At 37.6% G+C, this 17,937-nt stretch overlaps 1 long non-coding RNA gene across 3 annotated transcripts; it reads left to right on the forward strand.

Annotated features, from left to right (window-relative positions):
* The first annotated feature begins 617 nt into the window (after positions 1-617).
* LOC110439127 (uncharacterized) lies at positions 618-4,193 on the forward strand. Of its 3 annotated transcripts, none has more exons than XR_012400432.1 (6): positions 618-676; positions 804-865; positions 1,339-1,405; positions 2,204-2,256; positions 2,367-2,482; positions 3,252-4,193. It is a non-coding gene; the product is annotated as an uncharacterized lncRNA (long non-coding RNA). The 3 variants fall into 3 exon arrangements; XR_012400434.1 differs by having other exon boundaries at positions 2,209-2,256; XR_012400433.1 differs by lacking the exon at positions 804-865.
* The last annotated feature ends 13,744 nt before the right edge of the window (positions 4,194-17,937 follow it).

The raw sequence follows: 17,937 nt of genomic DNA on the forward strand, positions 1-17,937 counted from the left end.
AATGTATGTTAATATATATATACACTCTAAAAAACGCTGGGTTGGTTTTTTAACCCAAATGCTGGGTTGAGACTGCTGGGTAACAAAATTGGGTTGATTCAACCCAATTTGGGTTGAAAATCGATCTTTATCTATAACCCAGCAGTGCTGGGTTGGGAACGCGGACGTGAAAGAGAGCACGCACGTCACGTCAACATGCAGGGACATCAACGTGAGAAACCGCCATTTTCTTTGCGCTGTCTTTGAGGGGAAGCGAGTGAAATTCTGTGTGAGACGTAAGTTATTTAGTGTGTATTTAACAATTTTCATAAGAAATAACACACTTAGTTTACTTAGTATAATATACACGCGCTTTTTTTTCTGTTTCTCCGCCTGATGGCCGACTTGTTGCTCCGCCTCACGCTGACCTGTGCTCGCCTTATGGCTGAACTGTTGCTCCGAGTCCGCCTGACGAGCCACCTGTTTCTCCGGATCTGTTTCTCCGCCTAACGGCGACCTGTTTCTCCGGACCTGTTTCTCCGCCTAACGGCGACCTGTTTCTCCGGACCTGTTTCTCCGCCTAACGCCCGAGCTGTTGCTCCGCCTAACGCCTGACCTGTGCTCCCCTCACGCCCAGCCTGTTGATCGGTGGACGGGTAAGCGCGCATGGCATCGGAAGGAGCTCGAAAAGTATAAGGTAACTAATGAAACTAACGTGAAGCATGTTTGATGACCACTTTATAAACACAACACCTAGGATAATTTAGGAGCTTTTAATTGTAATAAAATGCCTTTTGAATGACACAGATTTTTATGTTGGCTAGGTGATGACAGTAAGTAACGTTACTGTGATTTGTGATCTTTCTGGGGTGTTAACTGTAAAGCAGTAAGTAGTATTTTTACTCTTGTATTTCTTAAGTTTGTTCATGGATTTTTGTGACAATACTTTGATGCAAAAGTGTTGAATTCAGCTTCTAACAATGTTTTTTTTTAAATCAAAATATATACAATAATTGTCCTGCTCTGCATGTACATTTTGTTTAGCTGTATATCTGTACATTGAATAGCAAATGTTATTAATTTACTATGAGCATTTTACATTCTAGACGTGATTTGAGCTATCTTTAATTAATCCTGTATGTAAGGGTCGTTTCATGCTAACGGAAATGTCTGAGCTAAGGCTAATTCCAACCTAATCATCTTCGACTGCAAAAAGAAAAAGTTTGACCACCGTTTTATGTGACACCCTGGATAATTATTATCATTTAGGAGTATTTTTGTGATATAGTGACTTTTGGCTAACATGATCTTTTTTTACTTAATTTTGCTTAAACGCTTTTATCTGTTATTCTTTTTCAGATGGATAATTGCGTGAAAATCAAACTAAAAGAATGCAATCTTGAGGAGTTAATCCCCACATTTGAAGGTATGTAATAATATTTTACTTGGTTCATTGTAATCATTAGGGCTGCCCTTGTCTAAACATTTGTCTGGTTGACTTGTGATGTTCATTTGAAGCATTAGTTGAATAATTACAGATTTATTAATAAACCATTTATTCATTAATTCATTTTCTTTTTGACTCAGTCCCTTTATTAATCTGGGGTCGCCACAGCGGAATGAACCGCCAACTTATCCAGCATATTTTTTACACAGCGGATTCATGCAGCATACATTGACTTTGCCAGTGTGGACTTTTTTTCTGCAACTAGTGGGTAGCACATTCGCCTCATAGCAACAAGGTCACTTGATCGATCCTTGGCTGGGTCAATAGGCCTTTCTGTGTGGAGTTTGCATGTTCTCCCCGTGTTCGCGTGGGTTTCCTCCAGGTGCCCAGGTTTCCAAAGATGTGGTAAAGGTGAATTAAGTAGACTAAATTGTCAATGGTGTATGTGTGTGAATGAGTATTTGTTTCCCAGTGATGGGTTGCAGCTGAAAGGGCATTCGCTGCATAAAACTTATGCTGGATATGTTGGTGGTTCATTCCATTGTGGTTACCCCAGATTAATAAAGCGACAAAGCTAAAAAGAAAATGAATGAATGAATAATAAATTTTTAGTTGACTAATGGTTATTCAATTATTATGGGGCAGCCCTAGTAATCATTAGCCACTTCAACACTTTAAACTGAGAGATTGAACTCTAATACAAATTTGTTTTTGTCTGGTTATTTTTTAAAATCTGCTGTTCATGCAACCAGTGACATTCTCTTGTTTTATTTTTAGCACAGGAGCGAACCTTTCCTCGTTTTTAGGTCAATTTGAATACAATTCAGAGGGTAAGGATTCAATTAAAGGTTTCTCGATGCATAATGATGCATTTAATGCATAATGATTGTCTTAGTTATTTTATTAACAATGAAAATGTTATTTTTATGTTTGTTATTAGGGTGGCATGGGGGCGCAGTGGGTAGTGCTGTCGCCTCACAGCAAGATGGTCGCTGGTTTGAGCCTTGGATGGGTTTCCCCTCCACAGTCCAATGACATGCGGTGTAGCTGAATTGGGTAAGCTGAATTGTCCATAGTGTGTGTGTAAATGAGAGTGTGATGGGTTGTAGTTGAAAGGGCATCTGCTGCGTAAAACATAAAAAAGATGACGGTTTTGTGAAAGTTGTGATTTGGTCACAGCTATGGTTTCAAATTTTTAATGATAAGATGCTTTATATAGATAGTGAATGCAACAAACTCTAAATGGCCTGTAAGCCAATTATTTTCATTTAAGGAGAAGTCCACTTCCAACAAAAGATTCACACATAATGTACTCACCCCCTTGTCTCCCAAGATGTTCATGTCATTCTTTCTTCAGTCAGAAAGATTTTTTTTTTAGGAAAATATTTCAGCAATTTTATCCATCTTGAACTGAGATTGTGCCTCATTTTTGAAGTTTTTAAAGAAAATTTAAATGCGGCTTCAAATGATACAAATACGGTTGCAAACAGTCCCAGCTCAGGAAGAAGGGTCTTATCTATTCTCATTAAGAAAACACAATTAAATACTTAATAATTTCAAATGCTCATCTTGCCTTACTATTACTTATTAAAAAAAGTTCCTTAGGCAAACCTGTTGTTGCATTGTCATCTTCACTCGGGCCAAAATATTGCAGCATGGTGCCATGGTCAGTGGTTAACTAATGCCAACACTGGCTGATAGCTTGGTGTGTTATGGCCTTAATTGCTTCTAAAGGTATTTTAGGTGTTCTAAAGTTAACTCTAAAGATATTTAACTTTTACACTTTTGAGTTTTTAATAAATCTTACTTCTATTTATTTTTTCAGATTGGGACCAATATTGCTGAGTATCTTCATCCATTGAATTCAAGAATCTATTGAGTTTCCTCATGTTCTCATCCTTGGAGACCACCACTTCTTTCAAGCCTTTGCTCACGTGCTGTGCTATTTATTATTGCAAAGTACATTACTTGCCAAAGTGGACGTTTGCTATAAAGCATTCTACATCTTTGGTGTGAACTACCCCAAGCAGTGTTCCCTGGTGTGGCAGACTGTGGTTTATGGACATCCTGGGGAGAAGACACTAGCAGTAAGGGTTCTGCTAGCATTAATTTTTGCTGACAAACATTAATCATTAATACTGTGACCTCACTGCTTCCTTGGATTCTGTGTTCTTTAACTTGTACTTTGGATTGTGGGGGAAAAGGAGCACCCAGAGAAAACCCACACGAACACGGGGAAAACATGCAAACTCCACACAGAAACACCAACTGACCCTGCTGAGGCTTAAACCACCGACCTTGTTGCTGTGAGGCAATCGTACTACCCACTGTGCCACCATGACACCCATTTCTAAAGAATAGTTTTAATAACTCATTTCTAATAACTGATTACTTTTCTCTTTGCTATGATGACGGCACATAATAATGGACTAGATATTTTTTAAGACACTCTACACTGCAGTTACATTGCAACTAATGTTTCTTACAGACTCTTTTATATCTCAGGATTGATGTTTGCACATAATTGTTCGAGTAAAAGTTAAAAAAAGTTTTCCTATTTCAAATTTGTTTTAAAATGCTTCCATCCTCAGGTTTCATTTTAACTTTTATATCTGTTTTTTCTTCAAAACTGCATTTACATTGAACTTGATCATCCTTACTGATGATTGCTTTATAGCTCATATATTGATGTTGGCACATAATTGTTAAAGGGAAAGTTATAAAATGTTTTCTTATTTTTTCTTAATATAAAATTTGTATTTTCTTAGTTTTTATTGTTTGTTTTGTTTTTTCAAGCTGTTTGATGCCTTTTCATTATTACTTTCACATATTTTTTTCTGCATTGCAGTTGATGATTTATATGAGAATATGTTGATGTTTGTGCTCAAATTACTTTCTGACTTCAGTCATTTAGATGCATTTTCATTATTACTTCCTTATACTATTGTTTTTCTCTACTCTGCAATAACATTGCAATTGCCTCTTACTGATGACTCCTGATTTATAAATGTTTTTGAATGTATTTCAAATATGCATTTTCTTAAGGTAATTTGTCTGATTTCAGTCTGATGCATTGTTACTGAACTTTAGTCAGTGTTTCTGTGATACAGTTTGATAAATTTTCACAGAAATCGTCTTAACCCTTTAACTACCCTTTCAAGAAAAAAAATTGGATTGCATTTCTCAACTGCTAATGTCGCTATTGAACACAATCAGTACATTTTAACACATGTTATAATTTCTAAAATATCAACCTCTACCAAATGATTGATATGTATGTTTATGGTAAAAGTACCAGAATTATGAAAAATCTGAAAAATTATGTGTAAGACCAATTAAAAAAAAAAAAAAAAAAAAAAAAAAAAAAAAAAAAATATATATATATATATATATATATATATATATATATATATATTTAAAAGAAATATTTTGAACACTAAATCATCTTTTTTCTTATGACTTTAACAGTCATTATTTAAAACAGTAAAAACGAGGTCAACCATTTGGTAGAGCAGGCAGTCAAAGGGTTAATGCTGAGGTGCAGATGGGAAAAATCTCAAATTCATTTGGACACATTTTATCTTTTGTCATAAATAAAATTCCATTACTGAACAACTATGTATTGCTGTAGAATTGTTTTTATTTTAGTGATTTTAATCATCAGTTTCTAGATTAAATTTCTGACCCATTTTGGGTTACATTCAACCCAGCAGTGTAGTAATTTTTAACTAATAGTTGGGTTAAAATCACAACCCAGCATGCTGGGTTAAACTTGTAACCCAACTTGCTGGGTTAAAGTAACCCAGCGTTGGGTTTGTCCCTTTTTTACCCAGCGCTGGGTTACCAAAACAACCCAAATTGGGTTGTTTTCAACCCAGCAGTTTTTAGAGTGTATTTTTAAACAACACATTATATATTTTTTTTACTTCAGAAAAAATAAGACCTCAATATTTGGTGGAAGATTCATGATTTCCAATCACAACTAATACAAATACCAAATTTTTGACTAAATGCCCTTTACCCATTTTTTTTTTTTTTTAATTTGCCAAAAAAAAATTTATACAACAAATATTAGCAACATAGGCTCATTCTGAAAACGTAGCCCTATATACATTTCTGGAGATCGTCAATAACTATGGGGCGATTTGACATTCCTTTTTGCGCTTACCAGCTAACAACTTGTCTCATTATAGACTGCTTTCCCGCACCAGTTTTTCCAGTAGCTCACCATGTACGTCGGTGGACTTGAGATGCAAAGAGAGGCTCCGGTCAAATCAGGTCGATTGATGCTTTTGAAAACACTATTGGTTGGGGGTAGGATAGAAGGAGGGTGGGTCAGTCGATCGGTCAGTCAGTCAGTCAGCCTCTGGTGGATTTACGCAAGAACAGCAGGCATGAATAGCACTCGTGAGAGAAATTTAAGATGTCAAAAAGCATTCACAGCGGCCTCTGGTGGATTCATGAAAACAAAATATGCAAAAACACGTACCTCCTGGTACATATTTGGCGCTCTCCAGAGTTGAATATTAGTGTTTTACTCAATCGCTTACCAAAAAAAATAAGAATAATAAACTTACTTGGTAAATCTATTTACCTATATACTTACCTACTTACCTGGTAAGTTACAATTAGCAGGGTATTTACAGCTACTCTACATTTTGGTTCATTAGCATTCCCGTCCATTTTTGCCCCGCTGGCAGCATTGTAGCAAATTAATGTTACACCTAAAATACATTTTAATAATTCCATTGTTTCGCAGCAGCATCACACATGACGCTAGTGATCATTTTAAACTGTCACTCACTTTAAATCCATAAAAACAGATTTTTTTTTTAATGTACCAGCTTCCGTCTGGCCACTCTAACATTCAGGCCTGATTGTTGGATTGCTGCACAGATGGTTGTTCTTCTGTAAGGTTCTCCTCTCTCCACAGAAGAATGCTGGAACTAGACAGTGTGACCATCAGGTTATTAATCACCCCCCTGACTAAGGCCCTTCTCCCCCAATCACTCAGCTTAGATGGCAGGCCAGCTCTAGGAAGAGTCCTGTTTGTTCCAAACATATTCAACTTACGAATGATGAAGGTCACTGTGCTCATTTGAACTTTCAGAGCAGCTAAAATGTTTCTGTAAGCTCCCCAGCCTTGTGCCTTGAGACAATCCTGTCTTGGAGGTCTACAGGCAATTTCTTTGTCTTCATGCTTAGTTTGTGCTTTGACATGCACTGTCAACCCTGGGACCTTATATAGACAGGTGTATACCTTTTCAAATCATGTCCAATCAACTGAATTTGCCAAGGTGAACTCCAATTTAGCTGCTGAAACATCTTAAGAAAGATTAGTGAAACAAAAAATACCTGAGCTCAATTTAGAGCTTCATTTCTTATGTACATTAGATTTTTCAGGGGGTTTTTTTTATATATAAATTTGCAACAATTTCAAAAAGCTGTTTACCACATTGTCATTATGGGGAATTGTGTGTAGATTTCTGAGGAAATAAATTAATTTTATCCATTTTGGTATAAGGGTGTAACATTAAAATGTGAAGCGCTGTCTGGATTCACTGTAAAAAAACTTAAAGCACAAGATGACTTGTTGATCTTGGGTCATAAAAAAACTTTTAAAAAGTTAGCTCTCATGCTATCTGCCAGTCTCTCATAGTCAGATCAGTGTCTTACCATCAAAACTAATATCTAAGACCTTGTCCCCTTAAAAGAGTTATGCTCCCTAGAGTGTTGCCTAAAGAGGAAGCATCGTACGCTGCTCAATCTTCCTCTATAGTCTTCATCAGCCCGTGCCTCGCTCTGGGCAATGAGCTGTGAAGATATAGCCACAAAACTGTTAGCGTGATTGAGCGTCTTTGTCCACGACACGTTATTTATACGTTTTAACCCTCACCGCATATCCCGTCGTCTCCCAAGGCTGCCGGTGAAAAATTCAGATTTGAAACCCCGCAAACTGGCATCAGTCATTCCTGGACATGTTTAGTGTGGGTGGCGAGGACGGGGGGGTCTCAAAAAGCGGTCCAAGTGTCCTCCTCCAACCGAGCGAGAGGGCATTCGATTAAATAACTTTAAATATTAATGGCGTCCTCTGGCTGCGTTCGCTCACTCTTCCCAAATCATCCCTTTTATGCGTGTTCTTCAAAACTCAATGAATATGTATGTGTTTTCTTTTCTCTTTCTTCTCTCACAAGCAGCTGCGTGGGGTTTTGTAGTGCTTTTTTATTTTTATATATACAGTAACAGCCTGTCAATCCAGATCCAGTGAATTTATAATCCAAATTAATACAACGTAATTTCGTCTTACTTATGAAAATTCTCTAATAGTAAAACGTTGTCATTTAGAGCATAAAAAGACAATTGGTTAATATAAAGTGTCCTTTTAGACATGTCTATATTTATTTATTAGACAACACAATACCAGTGATTTGACCTTAGAGTTAAGAAATCTAAATTTGGTAGAATAATATGCAAAACAATAGATAAAAGAATGAATTAATAAAATAGCATTCACAATTTTCTAGGGATAAAGTGCTCCAACTGACTACATGTTTATCTGAAGGATACATTGTATTAACAGCAATGATATTAATATGGAGGCAACATTATTAGTCCCAATAATTATTGACATTTCACTTATTCCAGAGAAACTAAGACTTTCAAGTGATCTCTTTATGTTGTTTCTTATAGCAGTGTACCTACACAAGTCAAAAGATTGAGGTCAGGTAAGATTCTTAGGCCAGCATGTCCAAAGTAATTCCCAACCTGGTTTCACCAAGTAGGACATGTTCCTGGATTAATATCTATGTTGATCCTGAAACAACATTACAATCAGCCAATCAGAATTAAGGGGTATGTTTACCATTTATGATCATTTTAGTCTTCCGGTTAGGTTTATGCACTTCTACATGATTGTTATCCAACTATTCTCCTCTGATATTGGTCATATTTTATAGTTATTGTTGGGTTTAGGGGTAGGGAGTAGGTATGGATTATATTTTTGAGCAAAAATGATGTTCCAGGATCAACATAGATGTTAAACCAGCATCAGATGTTAAATCCTGACATGCTCAAATTAATACCCTTTCATTTAAAAATGCATATTATTTCTCTATTATATAACCTCTCGGTTTCAGCTTTCCATCCACACTAAAATAAAGTTTTTACAAAATGTAAATGAGCATTTTGAAAACGCTGTCCAAAATTGATACATTTGAAAAAGCTGTTTTTAGTGTCCCAGTGTGGGCTGTGAAAACTGAGGCTTTCAAAAACTATGCTGCATTTTAGTCAGGTGAACAATTCAGCTAACATTATGGACGATATTGTAAAGCTGATGTTTTGGATGCTGTCCATCTTGACAGCTTCATTAAAGATTAATGTCAGATTGTACATGCTCCATGTTGCCTCTCTTCAAAGGGCGTGGAACATTTACTAGAAGATATTGTACAGCGGCGTATGACAATTGCGACATTTTGCAGTGACGTTTCAAAGAGACAGAAAGTAAATAAACGAAAGCCGGATATAATGCAGGTCAAAGCGTCTTATGTTAGTGGGCATGTGCAGTACATGAATGAAATTGTTTGAATGACCAGTTTTACAGAATAAACTGAAAATGATGGTGTTGAAGTGGAGCGTTTTTAGTTGAAATTTTTAAATTCATCTGGATGAAGGCTGATTTATACTTCTGCGTCTAGTGATCGGCGTGACCCATGGCGCATGTCGTGCATTTATACTTCTGCATGGTGTTTCTGTTGCTCTACAATAACACTTCCGAAACTCTAGCAAGCAGTGAGTTTTTATGTTCCTCTGAGTTTCTTCACGGGTGTTTTGTTGACTCAACAGCTGTAGACACTCGTTCCAATGGGCTTGTTGTTCTCCAGCAGCTCTCGTCCCCGCTCACACTCATCAACGATAACAAACTGGCGGATTACAGGGCTTATGCTTTGTGTCACTGCAACATGTAGTTATATTTTTTGAGAGGTGCATGTCAGCGTCGCTGTCAGATACAGTGAGGGGTATGCGACCACGCAAAGGCTGCACCAGATCATATGTGTGTGCTTGACACAGAAGTATAAATTGACCTTTAGTGTAGACATAACCTTAAGGCCAATTTCAATGCTACCCCTTAGCCCAGGGGTGGCCAACCCTGTTCCTGGAGAGCCACCTACCAGAAGATTTCAGTTGCTACCCTTGATTCTGCGTTCAAGTGAAGGGGTAGGTGTGGCCCAATTGTTTAGCTTGAAGGTACAGGGCTAAGGAGAAGGGCTAAATAGCCCTAGAAATTGAGATTTTCCAGGACCACACAAAAAACGCAGAGCTACAAAAGTTTCATAGAATACAGCAGCTACACCAACAACATGGCAGCACACGAGTTAAGAGATGCACAAATGTAAGTGTTTTTTGACATTACTAAGAATTTTTACAACAAACAAGCATATGTTTTAATACATTCATAATGGTGTTTAGGATTTTACGATCATGCTTTAAAAAATGTTTAAATCTGTAAATTTCTCTATCTATAATCCATAATAATAACTGCTGTATAGACGTCCCAAAACAAAATTTTAAATCTTGTTTCTGTAAGGCTGTACTCACACTAGGTACATTTGCCCCGAACTGGGCCAAAGCACGCTTGTCCCCACTCCCGTCTCCTCCGACGGCCCGCACTCACACCACAATCGGGCTTCGGCATGCTTACGTTATCGCTGCTGCGCTGTTCAGTGAGAAGCGCTCTCACTCAGTAGCACAGTGGAGATTGCTCTAGTTATATCGTTTCAGTCATTGGATATGCAGTGACATGCTGTCAAATATTTCGCTAAACAGTCCTTAGGCATGCGTTGACACGCAGTCAGATATTTCGCCGAACAGATCCGCCACTTTTGGCGCTCATAAACAATCATAAAGCCCTCGTGCTGCAGGAATGAGAAGGTCTGCTGAAGGTGCGCAGCTGTTGTGCATTGAGAAGTTTGCGTATTTAATAAACTACGGCAGTTTGCGTTCACTGAACAGTAAGAATGATGAATAAATCCATTTGAAACAGTCCCTTAAAAGTCACGTCTCGCTTTCAGATTCGGGCTTTGGCGCATTTTGCACTCACACTACAAGTTTACCGCCCCAAAGCCCAAGTGAACCGCGCTTAGGCCCACCTCTACCAACTGGGCCAGGGCCGGCCAAGTGTACCGTGCTTGAGCCCGATTCAGCGCACTCACACTTCTTAAACGATTCGGGTAAATGGGCCTGGGCACAGTACGAATGGCATAGTGTAAGTAGGCCCTAAGTCTCCAGAACATCAGACCCTGAGAACTGTTATTAAATTTCATGAGACAAGACCATAAAAATTGCTATGCAATACAACTATAGACTTTCTGATCTGAAAAGAAGATCGGGAAACCAACTGTTGAACTGTTCTATTTAAATCACTGTTGATAATGCATACAAGGGCAGGAAACACAGATCTACACCTCACCAGGGGCGAATGCAAGAAAGTTCACCCTTCTTCTTTCACCTCAAGGCAACTTCTTGTTATCACTTTAAATGTCTCTAATTTCTCTGTAATATTGTACTTGTATATGATGATTTGGTTTTTCTTATATACAGTTTATAATATTAATATCGTTTAAAATAACTGTTCCACATTGAAGCAGCAGATCCTTATATCAGAATGATCTCCCGAATGTGACAGTGATGTGAAAATTCAAATCACAAAACTTCAAATCACAAACTACATTCAATAAGAAAATGTAATTTAGACTAAAATAATATTTTACTGTATTTTTAGTCAAATAAATGCAGCCTTGGTGAGCATACGTACTTCTTTTTTTATAACAAAGAAATAAAATCGATATATTTCTTGTCTTTCTCCCTCACGAATGGATGCATTGTGTTTCGTCCAGTGTTTCAGAGGGGAATCTGGGATCTGGTGAATGGGGATCTGGATCTGGAGGATATGGAGGTCTTCAGAGTCAACAGTCTGACAGAAAAACACTGGAGCTTTCTGGCCGATGTCAGATATTCACAGCCAAGCCTTCATTAACTATACATTACAGCTGAATATTTCACACGTTCCTGCACCTAGAGGATCTAACTTTGTGTTTAAAGGTGCTCACAAGTGCATTTTCTCCACATTTACTTATGCACACCTTTTGGAGGACAATATACGATGAATATTTGGGGGAAAAAAATACTTTATACTGTTATTGCACATATAATGTACAACTGTACGTAGCCTGTACACCTGCTGGGGACCTATTTAGACCTGCAGCTTCTCCACGATGGATGTCCAGTGCCTAGACTGCAGCTGTGCACAAGAAGTTTGGCCATATATATATATATATATATATATATATATATATATATATATATATATATATATATATGTAAATAAATAAATAAATATATATATATATATATATATATGTGTGTGTGTGTGTGTGTGTGTGTATATATATATATATATATACACATGATATATATATGTTGATTGGTGTATATGTATGTATGTATGTATATATATATATATATATATATATATATATATATATATATATATATATATATATATATATATATATAGACACACACACACACATACACACACAGTACATGCCCAACTGAGCCTGGTTTCTCTCTAGGTTTTTCTTTCACTTTTGTCGATTGGTCAAGTTTGTTCCTCGTATGTGAGAATTTCTGAAAACAGTCAAATAAAGCACTTATTATAATCAGCCAGGTAAGACACATTTACATTTCCAGAGGGGCAAAAGAACATTGTGTCATTCTTGGATTAAGACCCTCTCTGCGAATTAATTAGCTGTGCTGTGCTATGCTAGTATGCTAATCACAGTCGAGCGGCCTCTGAAAAATACATTAAACACACACCTGCTCTGACAACAACAACCAGAGAGAGCAAACAAACAGAGCATGTGAACAACAGCCTTTATACACTACCTGACAAAAGTCTTGTCCCCTTTTCAAGTTTTAGAAACAACACATAATAACTTGACGTCTAGTTGATCGATTGGTAACAAAAGTGGTTTATATGAAAGGCAAAGGCCTCATGGTTATGCTTATTTTACTAAAATAAAATATGATTGTGCCTTGAGTTCTCATTATTTAATTAGGACAGTAAGGTCTGACTTTGCTCAGAAAAGAGTCTTGTCACTTAACAGAAATAACGTACAGTATCGAATATAAAGTCATGGTGCAGTGGAAAAAGAATTAATATTGTGTATGACTCATGAGCTTGGAGGACTGCATCCATACATCTCTGCAATGACTCAAATAACTTATTAATAAAGTCATCTGGAATGGCAAAGAAAGCCATCTTGCAGGACTCCCAGAGTTCATCAAGATTCTTTGGATTCATCTTCGATGCCTCCTCCTTCATCTCACCCCAGACATGCTCAATTGTGTTCATGTCTGGTGACTGGGCTGGTCAATCCTGAAGCACCTTAAACTTCTTTGCTTTCAGGAAATTTGATGTGGAGGCTGAAGTACGAGAAGTGCTATCCTGCTGAAGAATTTGCCCTTTCCTGTAATGGGCAGCACAAATGTCCTAATACCTCAGGCTGTTGATATTGCCCTCCACTCTGCAGATCTCTCACACGCCCCCATACTGAATGTAACCCTAGAAAAGTTGCACAGCAAGTAAGTAACTAGTTCGAGCCTTGGCTGGGTCAGTTGGCATTTCTGTGTGGAGTTTGCATGTTCTCCCCGTGTTTGCTTGGGTTTCCTCCAGGTGCTCCCGTTTCCCCCACCAAAAGATGTGTGGTATAGGTGAATAGTGTAAGCTAAATTGTCTGTAGAGTATGTGTGTGAATGAGTGCGTATGGCTGTTTCCCAGTGATGGGTTGCAGCTGGAAGGGCATCCGTCGCATAAAACATATGCTGGATAAGTTGGTGGTTCATTCCGCTGTGGTCACCACTGATTGATAAAGTGACTGATTCGAAAAGAAAATGATTGAATAAGAAAAACAAGCCAAAATTACATAGAAAAGCTATCACATGGCCCAGCAGGCCCAGCCCATAACTTAATGAAATACGGTAGTTTACATCAAAACTAAAAATTATTTTAAGGTTTTACAGCTGCCATGTTGTTGTAATGGGAGTTGGATGCGTGACTATGGAGTTGAAGATCCAATAGCAGCGATGAAAGGGACCTACAGCTTCACAGATCGGACAATGCATGCCTGAGTTATTACAGCTTTCTGTTTCGTGACCAAACGTCAAAGTTTGTGAAACCGCCATGGAAACGCCCTTCAAAGAAAACTCTTGATCTTCGCAATTTAATATCACCAAGGCCTTTAAATGACAATACCCAATTTTGGTGTTGATCTGTCCCTGCTGAAAAATCCAGCTTAAACCAGCCTAGGCTGGTTGGCTGGCTTTAGCTGGTTGACCAGCCTGGTTTTAGAGGGGTTTTGGCCATTTCCAGGCTGGTTTCCAGACATTTCCAGTCTGGTCTTAGCTGGTCAGGCTGAAAAATGACCAGCTAAAACCAGCTTGACCAGCCTGGTTTAAGCTGGACATAACTGGTTTTGGCTGGGCTCCCAGCTTGGCTAGGCTGGTCAAGCTTGTTTAAGCTGGTCATCTGCCAGCCTGACCAGCTAAGACCAGGCTGGAAATGGCTGGAAACCAGCCTGGAAATGGCCAAATCCCCTCTAAAACCAGCCTGGTTGACCAGCTAAAACCAGCCAACCAGCCTAGGCTGGTTTAAGCTGTTTTTTTCAGTAGGAGATTAAAAAAAACTTTTAATTACAAAGCCTGGAAATGGCAAAAACTGCACTTTTTTTGGCAGAGGAAGTTAAAAATATCGGACTTCCTGTTGGTTTCAGATTTCGCCCCAAGAGACTTTTTTGTAGGTATTGGAATGTTTGAGATGTGTGACAATTTTCGTATACGTTAATGAAACATAGCTCGGGAGCCAATCCATCAAAAGTGCATAGGTGGCGCTATCAAGATATTTTGCCACAGCTACTTCCAAAACCCTTATTTCACAACTTTTGGCGCATGTGCATTTTTTCAGAGTTTTTGAGCATGTCTAGACCCTAAAAAATGAGATTCATTCTAGAGAAAGAGAAGAAGAAGCAGAGCAACTCCAATAGGGCCTATGTACCATAGGTGCTCAGTCCTTAATTACGAGAATCTTCTTGCTAGCAAAAGTTGAAACAGGTGCACACAGATAATCCAAAGCGTGGTCAATAAACAGGCAAATGGTTGGTACAGGTGGCAAACAAAGAAACAAAGCAAAGTATCAAACACAGCAAGGCAAAGGAAAACACATCGTAATGCTCACTAAACAGTTTAACAAGACTCAGCATTGATGTGTCTGTGTGTGCTGAGTTCATAGTCTTTGAAATCAGTACATGATGATCTTCCAGCTGCGTATGTAATCAGTGGGAATCAGGAACCGGTGTGTGTGAGGTGCATGCTGGGCATTGTAGTTTGTTAATGTGTGTGTGTTTGTGTGTGTGTGTGTGTAGTTCAAGCGATCCGCATTCGCTAGATTGTTGGAGATCGTAACATTTTCAGTTCAGTAAAATTGAACCCTAATCCTAACCCTATGTATTAAAAAACAAAACCACAAGAAACTACATATATTTGAATTCCTAGCTGAAAACGAATTGGAAAAAAATAAAGGAAATGTTATTCTGTATATCTCCATAATTATTTAATTTGTAATAAATTAGTATTATAACTGAATCCAATGTAAAAAATAAATAAATAAATAACATGCACAAGCGCAGCAGTGTCATTCAATTTCACACACGTAGATCTGCCATTGTAATGGACGCAAATGAAAGGACTGATAATGTTAATTAGAGCATCAAGGTGACACGCGGCTCCTGCTGTAGTCTGCAGGCGTCACTTTAATCAGTGCAGGTCGTCAAGCAAACCAGGCAGGTCAGACAGAGGAGTTCAGCGCTATAATCTGAACACCGCTCCGTCTCCAGACCGCTTGCGAATCCAGCTGCCATTTCACAACACTGTTATAGTGTTCTCCCTACTGTTTTGTGAATGTCTAGGTCTATTAATAAAGACTTGGTTTGGAATATACATTTATATTATGCACTCATCTTTTTATCATGAACTCATCTATTCATCCCAAGTAGGGCTGCAACTAATTTATTTTAATAATCGATTAGTTGGGTGGTCATTTAATTGGATGAAAACAAAACACTGTATTTGCGGTTTTGCTTGTTATATCCATATAAAACTACAAATTAGGGTATTATACATGTATGAAGTAGGGTTGGGCATCTAAGCTATAATGCCGATCCGATACGCATCTCGATACAAAGAATACGATCCGATATATTAGCGATACATCTGTGACATATTGCGATGCAACACGATACGATTCACACCCATATCACGATACAATGCGATAATTCAGCACTAACTAATTAGATCAAGTTTATGAGATGATGTGAAAGAGGATGCTGTGCCATTGAATGAGTTTGATTATTTATTAACCAAGTAAAACCAAGACTTTTTTTTACAAACTGGCTTTTCTCTCACAGCCAGAGTGTCAGTTTACAGTAGAGGGCCATTTTAGAACATATAGCACATATTATTTAAGTATTTTCAAGATAAACAGAATGTATAAGTGCAATATATATTAAATTATATATATTTGCACTCTTTCAACATAAAGGTTTACCATTGCACAACAAGAATTGTGATTTAACTTTTCAACTATGAAAACAAGTTTTACAAAGATATATTTTGCCACTGAATATTCAAAACTTAAGGTCGTGAACTAGCAGTGTTATGCTGCTTTGAAACATCACTGTCACTGTAAACAACACGCTAATAAAAATATGACAAACCAGCAATCTTCTTGCTGTGAGGTGGTCAAACTACCCTCTGTGCCACCGTGACACCCATTAATTTTAACATTATTATTATTAATATTATTATTATTATTATTATAATTAAATAAAAATTAACAGGAGGAGGTGTTTAAAACCTTCGTTCTCCGTGACACTAGGCTGAATGTCTTTGCAGATGAACAATGCAATAGCATCCGTTATTGGCGTAGAGCGAAAAAAACTGTTGCGCATGGAAAAAAAACTTTCAATGCTTTTCTCACCACTTTTGGAGCTGGTAGCTACAGTTGAAGCAGTGCGAAAGCCGGGGATGCAGGAACACTGGAAGATGCTTCCACAACAAAACCGTGGCGCCGCTTTAAGTGAGATTTCAGATTACTCGTACTGCCCTCGTATTTTACAGATGCGCGGCACATTTTGCAAATTGCATCTGTCCTGTCATGTCGTCCATCCTTAAATCCATAATGTTGCCATACTTTAGATTTAAAACTCAGTGGGGAATAAAATGTTTGTTTTGCTTCTCGCGCTTTCTGAGGGCGCTCCACTAGCTTCATCTGCACACCTGATACACTGAGTTGTAGTGTAAGTGTACACATCCGCAAATCCGTTGCTAAGGCTTACTTTATGTAGGTCGATTAAATTATGCGCCAAAACAGGTTGACAACACTTGTTAATAAATAAAAAATACATTCTATATTAAAAATATAAGCTGTATCTTGGAAAAACCGATGCATCTCGCAAAAACCGATGCATCTTGATTTGCTTCCAAAATTTCATTCATCCTCTGCTGCTCTACCGATGCACTCGCATCGTGCACGCGCATGACTGCGTATCGATACATATCGGTTAATCTTCCCATCCCTAGTATAAAGGTATACTATAAAAAAGCAAAAGCCCCATACTGAGTTTAATGATCTTTAATTTTGACATTTTAACCCTTAATTAAAAAACTAAGTTTGCTTTTAAATAGTAAGACTTCTCTAAAAAATTTTAAATATGAATAAACAAAAAGCAAAACAAGAGTTGTACTGATTTTATGTTCATCCCTGTATGTGGTTTCAACCCTATTTCTTCCATATATTCTCACTCGATATCCAGTCATCATGGGGTTTTCCCTCCTCTAAATAAATAATGGGACTTCATAGCATAGCTTTCTTGAAATGGCATGAGGATTTGATGGGCAAACATGATTATACTTAGAGTGGAATTCCTTCATTTTTGGCCATTTCACCCCATGTGTTTTATTGACAGAGCTTGAAAAAAAGCCTAACTAGGTATATCACAAAAAGGGATAGCACCTACTGGATTACAATATAACATAACATAACATAACATAACATAACATAACACAAAAACCCTTTAAAAAGGTTAATATGCCACTGTCTACTGGAATAAATAAGTTGTAAGAAATGGTTCCTTCTCTAAATTCAGTTTTGGGGCTGCTAAAATGTATTAAATTAAATTTGATTATACCGGACATTTTAAACATGCACTGTACTTATATCTGGTCAAAGTTTAAAATGTAGCTACTAGCAAATAAAGCAGTTTCAAAGATAAGAACGTCCACCATTACCATCTTTGAAGTAGTTTACTTTTGTCAAACTTTGCTTACTTGGGTAGCTAACGTCTGTGGTTTAGCCACTTACTAACTTGGGAAGCTTCATTTTTTTGAAGCTACAGCTA

Source organism: Danio rerio, chromosome 25 (genome assembly GCF_049306965.1).
Source record: "Danio rerio strain Tuebingen ecotype United States chromosome 25, GRCz12tu, whole genome shotgun sequence".
In the NCBI taxonomy this organism is placed as follows: domain Eukaryota; kingdom Metazoa; phylum Chordata; class Actinopteri; order Cypriniformes; family Danionidae; genus Danio; species Danio rerio.